The sequence below is a fragment of the Melanotaenia boesemani genome, chromosome 15 (assembly GCF_017639745.1).
Source record: "Melanotaenia boesemani isolate fMelBoe1 chromosome 15, fMelBoe1.pri, whole genome shotgun sequence".
Lineage (NCBI taxonomy): Eukaryota > Metazoa > Chordata > Actinopteri > Atheriniformes > Melanotaeniidae > Melanotaenia > Melanotaenia boesemani.
This window is the reverse complement of record NC_055696.1, coordinates 670,809-680,609: the sequence shown is the minus strand read 5'-3', so window position 1 is coordinate 680,609 and position 9,801 is coordinate 670,809.

Here is a 9,801-nt window from a genome sequence, read left to right as displayed (position 1 = left end):
GTTTCATTAAACCTGATCATTGCACCCGTCTGCCTCCTGCCTCTTCAGCCTGCATTTGGACCCACTTCCCCTTCAAACCATGACATTGCTATCCTGTGCATGTGGGAGAGGGCATTATAAGGACTTTGCTGAGGCGTTATCTTTGAGTTATGTGACAAATTTTAAATGCCTGTTCTGGTGATATACCCCTTTTACAATGATGGCTGCCACCACTCCAACATTAAATATTTTTTCATTTGAAAGTAACGCACCTCTTGTCTAAAATGTGCCTAATGGAAAAGCAAAGGTCTCTTCCCCCATATTTTAATGTCAGTCATAACGCTGGTAGAGCTTCGTATCTTCTGAGGTCATAAAGTTTTAGAACCACTGCACTGCATGAACATGATTTAAGATTCTGTTTAACGTTATGTTTTACATTCTCAATGTTTAGGTAAAATAAATTAAAAAGATCTCTGATGTTTTCTGGAGTCAGTGTTTCCTCTGAGTGACTGGTGACTGACATTCCAAAAAGACTAACACACTCCCTAAATATTAGCATGTAGAGCAGTGGTTTCCAACCTGGGGTTGCAGAAGAGCACAGGGTCTGCCGGGCTGAGTCTGTACAAAGAATGTTAAAAATAAGGCCATGTCCACATGGAGACGAGTTCATATCCATTTAAGTTTTTTATCATTTGGACGTTTTCTTCACCTGGCACTGGCGTCTTGGGAACCCCAAGATGCAAATTATTTATACTGGGCCCCAAAATGAATAAAAGGGGGTCATCAAAATTACACATTATTTCACGTTTCCATGTTCATGTACTGTGTGGTTTAGTTAGGTCAGTGTAACCATGGTAAAGGAGCAGTTTATGTCTGGGAAATACCGCAGTGCAGATGGTTCAGCTCTGCTAACGGTAAGGCTATATGTACACAGTCACCTTAACTTGGGTTTAATCAAAGGACAGGACAGGACAATGCATCATTTGTTGCAAGAAGCTAATGACAACATAAAGTCAAGCACAGACTCTGCATGGAGGGTCAAGGCCTTTTTGATAGTTTTGGGGGGGGGTTTCAACAAAAATAGGTTGGGAACCACTGATGTACACGATCAGCTATGAGTGTAATTGTTCACACGCTTGCTTGTGTGCTATGCTTGTTAAAGGACGATTCAACCAGGGGGCAAGTTCAGGAACTCAGAGCAGAGAAATTTACTAAAACTGTGTAGTGTAGACCATATGTGTCAAATTCAAGGCCAGCCGGCCACATCTGCATGATCATATCTAATCATTATTGGCCTGCTGATAGAGAGCACGCACCACCATAAGTCCCACAATGCACTGCCAGTGTGTTGGTGCGTCAATCACGGGCCTGTGAGCATGTACCACGCTTGTTCTCGCTTGTTATGGATCTGCTCACCTTTGTCAACAACCCCTCTCCCCAAAAAACAGCTAAAGGAAGAGTGGACAGAGAATATGTTTGCGGATGTAAAGAACAAAGCTGTGTCTGCTGTGTGGAGACAGTGAGGCTGAAATGAAAGAAGACAGCGTAAGAAAACACTTTGAAACGAAGCGCCAAACATCAGGACAAGAAAGTAGAAGAGCTATTAACCATTTAGACACCAGGGTTTTTTAAAGTTTTCAAAGGAAACTGTAAGTGAGAAAAAAATGCTGACTATGAAACAAATGCCAGAAAAATTATCTATGTTCATATGGTGGCTTCACAGATTGGCGGCTGTATTAGATTAGGTGTATGTGTATATATACAGTATGTGGTATGGCCCTCAGTGTGTCCCAGTTTTTTCATCTTGGCCCGCTGTGTATTTGAGTTTGACGCCCCTGATGTAGACAAAACAATAAAGACGGCAACAACAGAGGAGGTCAGCATTTGGCTAATTTCAAGATCAAGGTAGAAAAAATACATCAGCAGTATTTTAGATTGTAGGTAAGTTAAGTACCTTTGTTTGTAAAGTACTCTGGGTAGCATGAGTTGTTGGAATTTGTAATACGTAATAAATTTGACCTTAAACTACTGAATCAAACATGCTCTGAAAATAGTGAGTATCTCTCGCTCATTTTGCCTACATTAGAAACTGATAGAGGCAAACATCATTAATTTCCAATAATAATAATAATAAAAATAAAAATAGTAACAATAATAATAATAATAATAATAATAATAATAATAATAACAATAATAATAATAATAACAACAACAACAACAACAACAACAATAATAATAATAATAATAATAATAATTACAATAACAATAATAATAATAACAATAATAATAATAACAACAATAATAATAATAATAATAATAATAATAATAATAAATATAGTAACAATAATAATAATAATAATAATAATAATAATAATAATAATAATAATAATAAATATAGATATAAATGAGTAATAAAAAGAAAACATTAAAGAGTAAAATGTAAACAGAATAACAGAATGAAATGCAATAAAAGGGTCACCACATTACAGGGCATTAACAGCCATCTTGAACTAATAGGGTTAATGTTAAGACTTGACAAGTACCATCTGAGATAAGACACAGATCAGGGGGCAGCGAAGTCCAGATCCTCGGAGCAGCAGCTGAGGACATTGGGTCACCCAGTGTTTACATCTAGGTCTGGATACGTTCAGTAGAAGCTGGTGGGATGACCTAGAAATTCCTGCTCGGGTGGTGCTAGTTCATTTAGAACTCAAAAAACAAACAATAAAAGTTTAAAATCTTTTCTAAATTTGATAAGAAGCCAGTGGAGAGAGAGGGTTAGGGGTTATGACACATCGTAAAGATCCAGGTCATTTTGGACTTGTTCTCCAGGCTCCGAAACTTTGCATCATTTTTACCCCCGTGATCTTACAGCCAGTCAGTTTGGTCCCTACATTGCACCTAGCGGTTACTTACACATTGCAGCATGCAAATGCATCGTATTCATTTCTGAGAATGTGCACAAAACACTAAGTGTTTATGTTTTTTGTTTACTGGATGCTGTGTGGTTTGTCAGCTAGTGTTTGTGTGTTTTATTTAATACATTCTCATGACACTTGCACTTGAAGGTGAAGCACATTTAACTGCCCTGTAGTAAAATGTGTGATATAAATAAAATCCCATTCCCTGCCTTGAAACCCACTGTGTATTGTGCATTACTGTCTGAGTTTGCAGTGTTGCCTAGTGGGAGTAAGCTGTAGAAAACGTTGCCCTCGGATGGCAGGTGCTTTGATGAGGTTTGTTGTACATCCAGTATATGAGGAAAAATGCTGCCTCCCCCACTGAACAACCTTGTTATTAATCCAATCAGCATTAATGTTGCTAGATCTTAACTTGGCCTCCCGCGGTGACACTGTAGCTTTGCAACTCGCCCTCTGTGCATGAACGGCTTCATGAAAACAAGGCAGCTTTTCCACAGCATTCTTCTGGGAAGGACAAGTAAACCCCTAGCAGTGTGTCTGTTTCATCTATCTCTCCTCTAACCCCCTGCTTTCTTTCCCCCAGACAACAGGACCATCTGTCCACCTGTGTCGCAATCAATTTAACCTTTTTCAACCCTTTAGGTCAGCTAGCTCTCAAACCAAAGCAGTCAGCCTGCAGTCTAGACAACAGAGCTCATTTCTCCCGTCGCTGCCTTTCTGCGCCGCCTCAGACATTGATCACCTCAGACAAGCCAGAAACACTTGCTGCTGTTACTCTGCAGCACTATCTCAGTCTCTCCTTCATCCTGTAATTCTTCCGCTGTCCTCCTCGCTAATGCTCTTCTATCTTTCTCAAAGGGAGAGTCGTATGTGTGAACTGAAGAGGCTACTTTATGATCACAGACTGCACGTTTTCCCATGCAGACATGAACAGTGGAGATTTATTTAAATGCAAAAGTTTTTGTTTTGTGTCCCTGAAAATATTTGGTGAACATGTGCATAGAGATAAAATAGGTCAGTTTGAGTTGGGATTAGCATCTAAATTTATTATTTTAGTGAATTCAGCAAGAATAGCTGAGCAAGCTCGGTACTGAAGAAAATAAAGAATGTTCCACATTAACAGTATTTTATCAGATCCAGAAACTGGTATAACAGATACAGTATGATCCATTTTTAAGAACTTTAAACATGTTTTTATCCAATCTTGTAAGCATGGCTAAACATTGGGACAGAAGTTATACTCTGAGAACCTTAAAATTCTGGGCTTCTGGCTTGTTTCACTGGGACATTTGTTATGCACATTCCTGGAGGCTGAGAAACTACACTTCACTTTTCTTTCTTACATTTTCATTTCTTTTCTTTTAATGACATCTAACATCAAAAGCTAAAGTCCAGTCATTTTAAAAATGGCGAAAAACAGATGTGATGCCTTTGTGCCATTCACTCGCTGGAACAACTAGAAGAGTCCATGAAACCAGACTAACACGAACAGAGTTGGTACATAATTTACATGGAAATAAAGATAACTTTTTTCTCGTGATGTGTTCATGTGACGGTTTAAATTCAACACACCCGAAAAGAAGCTTTACATGAATGATTGAAGGGACTTTTATTTCTGTGATTGACCTGAACTGCTCTGGCTTGTTAACATGGGTTGGATAGTTGCATAACGACACATGAAATGTCACAGCTAGCTCTTGTCTTTGTAATCATCGCCACCAAAGTTACGTCTTTCATTTTGTATTTGTTTTCAACCTTTTAATGTGGCAAACATCCGCTGTGCATTGTGAATTGTACTGGTGTGGCTCCGTTTCCATATCATCTTACATTCTTAGCAGAATCTGCAGGCTGCTGCAGTTTTCTTTACTCATTCACTGACTAGCTTTTGTTCTTCTTTTGATCTTCATTGTTACTGCAAGACTTTGTTCCTACAGCTTTGCATAATTATTCACATGATCCTTCCTGCTACTGGTAAGGATGAAATCCAGCAGAAAAGTAAAGAAAACTCTAAACTTGCGACGTTTCTGTCTAGATGAGCACGCGGCCTTTTTGCTAAGCAGTAAATTACAAATAATTTAAACTCATTATATATTTAAAGATAGTTCAAATACAAAACATCAAATTCAGTTTACATTTCACACAAGATCCCAACTGTTTTGATAATGGAGTTGTTCATCTCCCTTTTTATCCTTCTTTGTCCCCCAGTAACAGGGGCGGAGCCAGTAGGTGGCCAGGGGTGGTCATGACCATCACTCTTAGGCATCCCACACATCTGGCAACTCTAAACATCCAGTAGCAGAATAGAAGTCCTTCTCAGGATTTTTCTGTATTTGTATTTGATTTTTTTTTTATCTGTTATAAGCTTGTTATAAGCTTGTTACCAGAGGTTTCCACTAGGAGGCACATTAAAGAACTCAGACCATACAGAAGTACTAAATTTCTAAGGTGTAAACAAGACTTTAAAGATATTTACAAGGTTAGTTGGTTCATTTTAACATAATGGTAGAAATAAATGCCAGCAGCAGTGTGGTAGATGGTATATAAAGCCCCTTAAAACAAACACACTGTGTCTTGACTTAACCTTCCCTTATTTTTACAACTGCCAACCCTGTTTTGCCTGACCAGCTTACTTGTGGTCAAAGTGATGGCGACACTGCTCCTAAGAGTTACTCACACATTGCAGGCTGTGGACGCATTGCATTAAATTCTGTGGACACACACAAACAACACTTCAAACAAATGCAAAATATGCTAAGCGGCCACAATAATTAAGCATATGTGTAACTAAAGGGAAGTATAGTTTCGGCCTAAGGGCAGATTAAACCACTTCAAAATGGAAGAGTTAATTAATTATTGACTAAGTGAGTGAGTGATGTTTCTAGTGAAATGCAGTAAACCAGGTGGCCGCCAGTGCAGACCTTGACAACTCACGGCGATGGACTCTCAGCTGCCTCCTCCTTGGGCCGCTGTCTATTGACTTGCTCTTCATTTGCACAGATGGGCAATAGTCAACGTTTTTGGTGTAAGCAGACCGGAGACTAAGTGAGCGGACCCGGTGCTAGGGCATCACCTTCCTGTTAATGTGGCTGATACCACAAATCCAGGCTGTTCGCTGGTGTTTCTTCATAGGAAACTGGTGAAAAGGTTTGCGTGCCTTCTCGCCTCGACAGTTTGATCAGTTAAATTCACAACTGTCCAGCATTGCTCTAATTCACTGGGTAAAGACAAACTCAGTGACCCCACTTCAATGAACAGCCCGCTTTCTGCCTTTGAATGCAATTTTTTCCATTTCACAAATGAATTTGCATCATATTTTGTTTACATGTTTGATATAAATTCTTTAAAAACAAATATGGAAGTGTAACAGCATGTAAGGTTGTCACAGGAAGGACTGCCGGTGGTTGGAAGTTAGCAACAAAAGCTACAGGCTAAAACTGTTTAATAGAGACAGTGATCTCCAAGTTTGAGTTTAGCTGTGTGAATAAACCCCAGAAACAAGAAGGATTTGAAGATGGCTGCAGCAGAGGCCTGGCAGAGAATCACTGAAGAGGAAACTAAGTGATGTCTGTGTCTTGCAGATGACGTGCATTACATATCAATGATATAAAACTTCATTTTCCTCTTTAAAGAAAATAGTCTAATAAAAAGTGCTGTAATTTTTTTCCAGGTCAAAGCAGTTTGTGCACAAATATCCTGGAATTTACATTTGACTCACGAAAAATGTTGAAACATTTATTTATTTATTTATTTTTAGTTTTCTTGCATTTTGCAAATCTTCGACTTTTAGATTTGAAGAATTTGCTAAAAACAAACAAAATAAAAACAACAAAAAATCTATCAAACTGAAGCAACAGCTGGTTTGAGGTGAAGATTATAATGAGTAAAATATAGGTTAATTGTTTTAGAGCCAAACCTTCAGATCATTGGAATTATGGATTTAAATCTTCTAAAAAGAAAAAAATCATCTTTTTATAAGATAGGTTGAAAGATGACGGCTTCTGACATTTCAGCTCACCAAAGACTTCATGGTGCTCACATCTTAACTGATAAACCTTTCTGCTCTCACCTGGTCTCTGCTGCCACTTCCATCCCCCAGGCTGCAGTTCCATTGCTGCTTCTCTTATCCTCAGTGCTGCTGTCAGATACTGTACCATGGCTAATGCTGACAAGAGGAAACCTTTCTTCCATGGACACACATTTTGAGACTTGCACCTCTGCTGACATTTGCAGCTGGACGTCTGCCATCCACCTTCAATCCCAACAGATTTTTTCCCTTCAAATCCCTTTTTTTCTCCACTTACAACTCCGTACTGTCAGGCTAGTCTTGGTTAGGCCAAGCATACTATTCAACTGTAGCTATGTCCTCTTCCTTTGCTATCTGAATTTCAGTCAGCTTGTCTGTAGCACAACAGCTTTCTACTGGCTGTGCTCCCAACCGACCTTTATTCAGCCTCTACAGCTCACGTGGAAGGCTGCAGCCTGTCTCATTTTAATCCACACTCATTTCTTCCATTTCATCCCCTTTTCGCTCAGTCTGCAGCTCTTCATATTGAATTCAAAACCTCAGCTCTCTTCTCCCTGTGTTCCCAGTAGTTCAATGACCTCTCACCCTGACAGGACTACACAGTCACTCTATCTCTATTTCTAAAAGGAAAATTCTGCCCAGCTAAAACATTTCACGTCCACCTTTACCTATCTATCTTGTTTATTTGCATCTAATGCCTCTATTTTCACTTTAAAACGATACATGAGAAACCTATCTCTTTCCCCTCAATTTCTTTACTACATGATTTTCTACACCTGAAGAGTCAGCATGCATGAATATCAATGAGTGGGTTGAGCTTTAACATAACTCATTTCCTCTGCAGAAAGACCTTTCCACCAGGACTTATGTAAATTGTATTATTCAGTTTACAGCCATGTAAAGGAGAAAGTACATCCTCTTGCAAATCAAAGGTTTACACATCAGTGATATTAAAAAAAGGTCTTAAAATTGGGTAAAAGCAGGTGAACAGCACTTGACATATTTTATCATATCACTATTTATTTAACAAAAACCTGTGTCAATTTGCAGCAAAAGGGCACAAAACCCTGTCCACGCCCTCCCTGCTTCCTCAGATATTCAGAAATTAAATAGCTGCCAGTCAGATAAACTGGATTAACTGGTCATCATCACTATGAGTTCCTCTCATTCTGATGACTGAAGGAAGGTTTGACATGCTGGAGCATACAGGTGTGTTTTGTCCCAATGCCAAAGGAGAAAGATCAATGATCTTAAGACCCATTTATGCTCTGTGTAAAAGATGGATGTGGAGCGCTTCATCCGTCTTTGCTACCCATTGTCAGAGAAACTGCATTTATGTGCATAATTTGGTCTGTTTTTAGAGCTCTTGTGGATCCGTACCCTGGCACAGCAAATACAGTAGTACCACTGGAAACCCAGGGTCAGTGTTGAGCAGTATAGCTGATGTACAGCCTGCGAAAGGAACAAAGAAAAATGAAGAGCTGTGATGTATTTAACTGCTGCACAGAGCACCTCTTTCACTAAGCTGCCTCTTTTTGTCTGACTGGGAATATACATTATCATGATCTCCTCCATCATCTTGTTTAATATTGAATAAAACTGACGTCATAACTCAGATGTGAGCGCTAAATTCTGCACTGCCCTCTGGTGGACGTATTGTCTAACAACCATGCTCACGCAAAAGACACATGGAAGTAAGAGAGCAGTAATGTTTGAAACAAATGTACCAGTTTACACAGTTAAAGGGAGTAAATGGGCCTTTTGAGAAGCAAATGTTGCTGCCATGCATCTGTGAGGTTTATAAGGCAATTTCCAAATATAGGCCATAAGGTCAACCCTGTTTTCGTTTCATCTCACTCCACAGTCTGGGGACCACACAATTCTTCCTAAAAAAAAAAAAAAAGACCGTCATGTGTGGGTCCCTGTTCTGCGTTTTTAAAATATACCCTTTTTCCTGCACCGATTCTGCCTACTGCCTGATTCTGCCTGCATTTGGGTCCTCACCTCCGCCGCCATTCGTGACAGAAGGATCTGACCAAACATGGACCCAGCAGACAGTTGGGACTGGCCACATGTGGACTCAGATGGCCATCTCTGTATCACGTCATCAGAATTGGTGAGTTGGCTGAATTGGTGTACCACTCTGATGGATAATGATCCCAAGGGTCCGTCGTTCTGGGGATCCAAACTGGAAAGGCAACCATTGCTGTTTGGTTGCTATTCATCTCAGGGGGCTGCCTGGACAGCGGGGATAGCTAGAAGAAGGCAAGCTCCAAGGTCCATGTCACGAGTGTTGCCACTGGCTCCACAGTCAAAGTCTCCGGAGTCTGTGCCGGTTCCACGCCCCACATCCCCCGTGTCGCCACCAGCTCCAGTGCTTCAGTTCCCTAAGCCTGCTCCCAGGTCTGCTCCAGTGCTTTAGCGTCCGACGCCTGTGCCCCAATCCTGCCCTGCTCCTCAGCGTCCGATGCCTGTGCCCAGATCCACATTGCTTCTGAGTCCTGTCCCTGAGGGGGGTCCCTGGTCAAGCTGCCTCTCTTGTGATTCTTGTTCCTGAGGGGGTCTATGGTCGAGAATCTCCTCACCCGCTTCTGGCCCTCTGCGTTGAGATCGCCCCTCCTCCGCTGCCTGTGGTCTACACCACCGAGGGGTTTGCTGCTCCTTCGCCGCCTGTGGTTTACGCTGCAGTGGAGATCGGTCCTCTTCTGTCTCTGGTTCTGGGGCTCATCATAATGCGGATACTCCAGTCTGCATAGCCTCCAGAGAAGTCGTCTGCACAGCCTCCTAAGCTCTGGGCTGCATAGTCGCTACTCCCAAGCCTGGTGTTAGCTCAGCTTAAGCACCGACCCCAAGAGCCAAGTCGGCCATCTGCCCGGC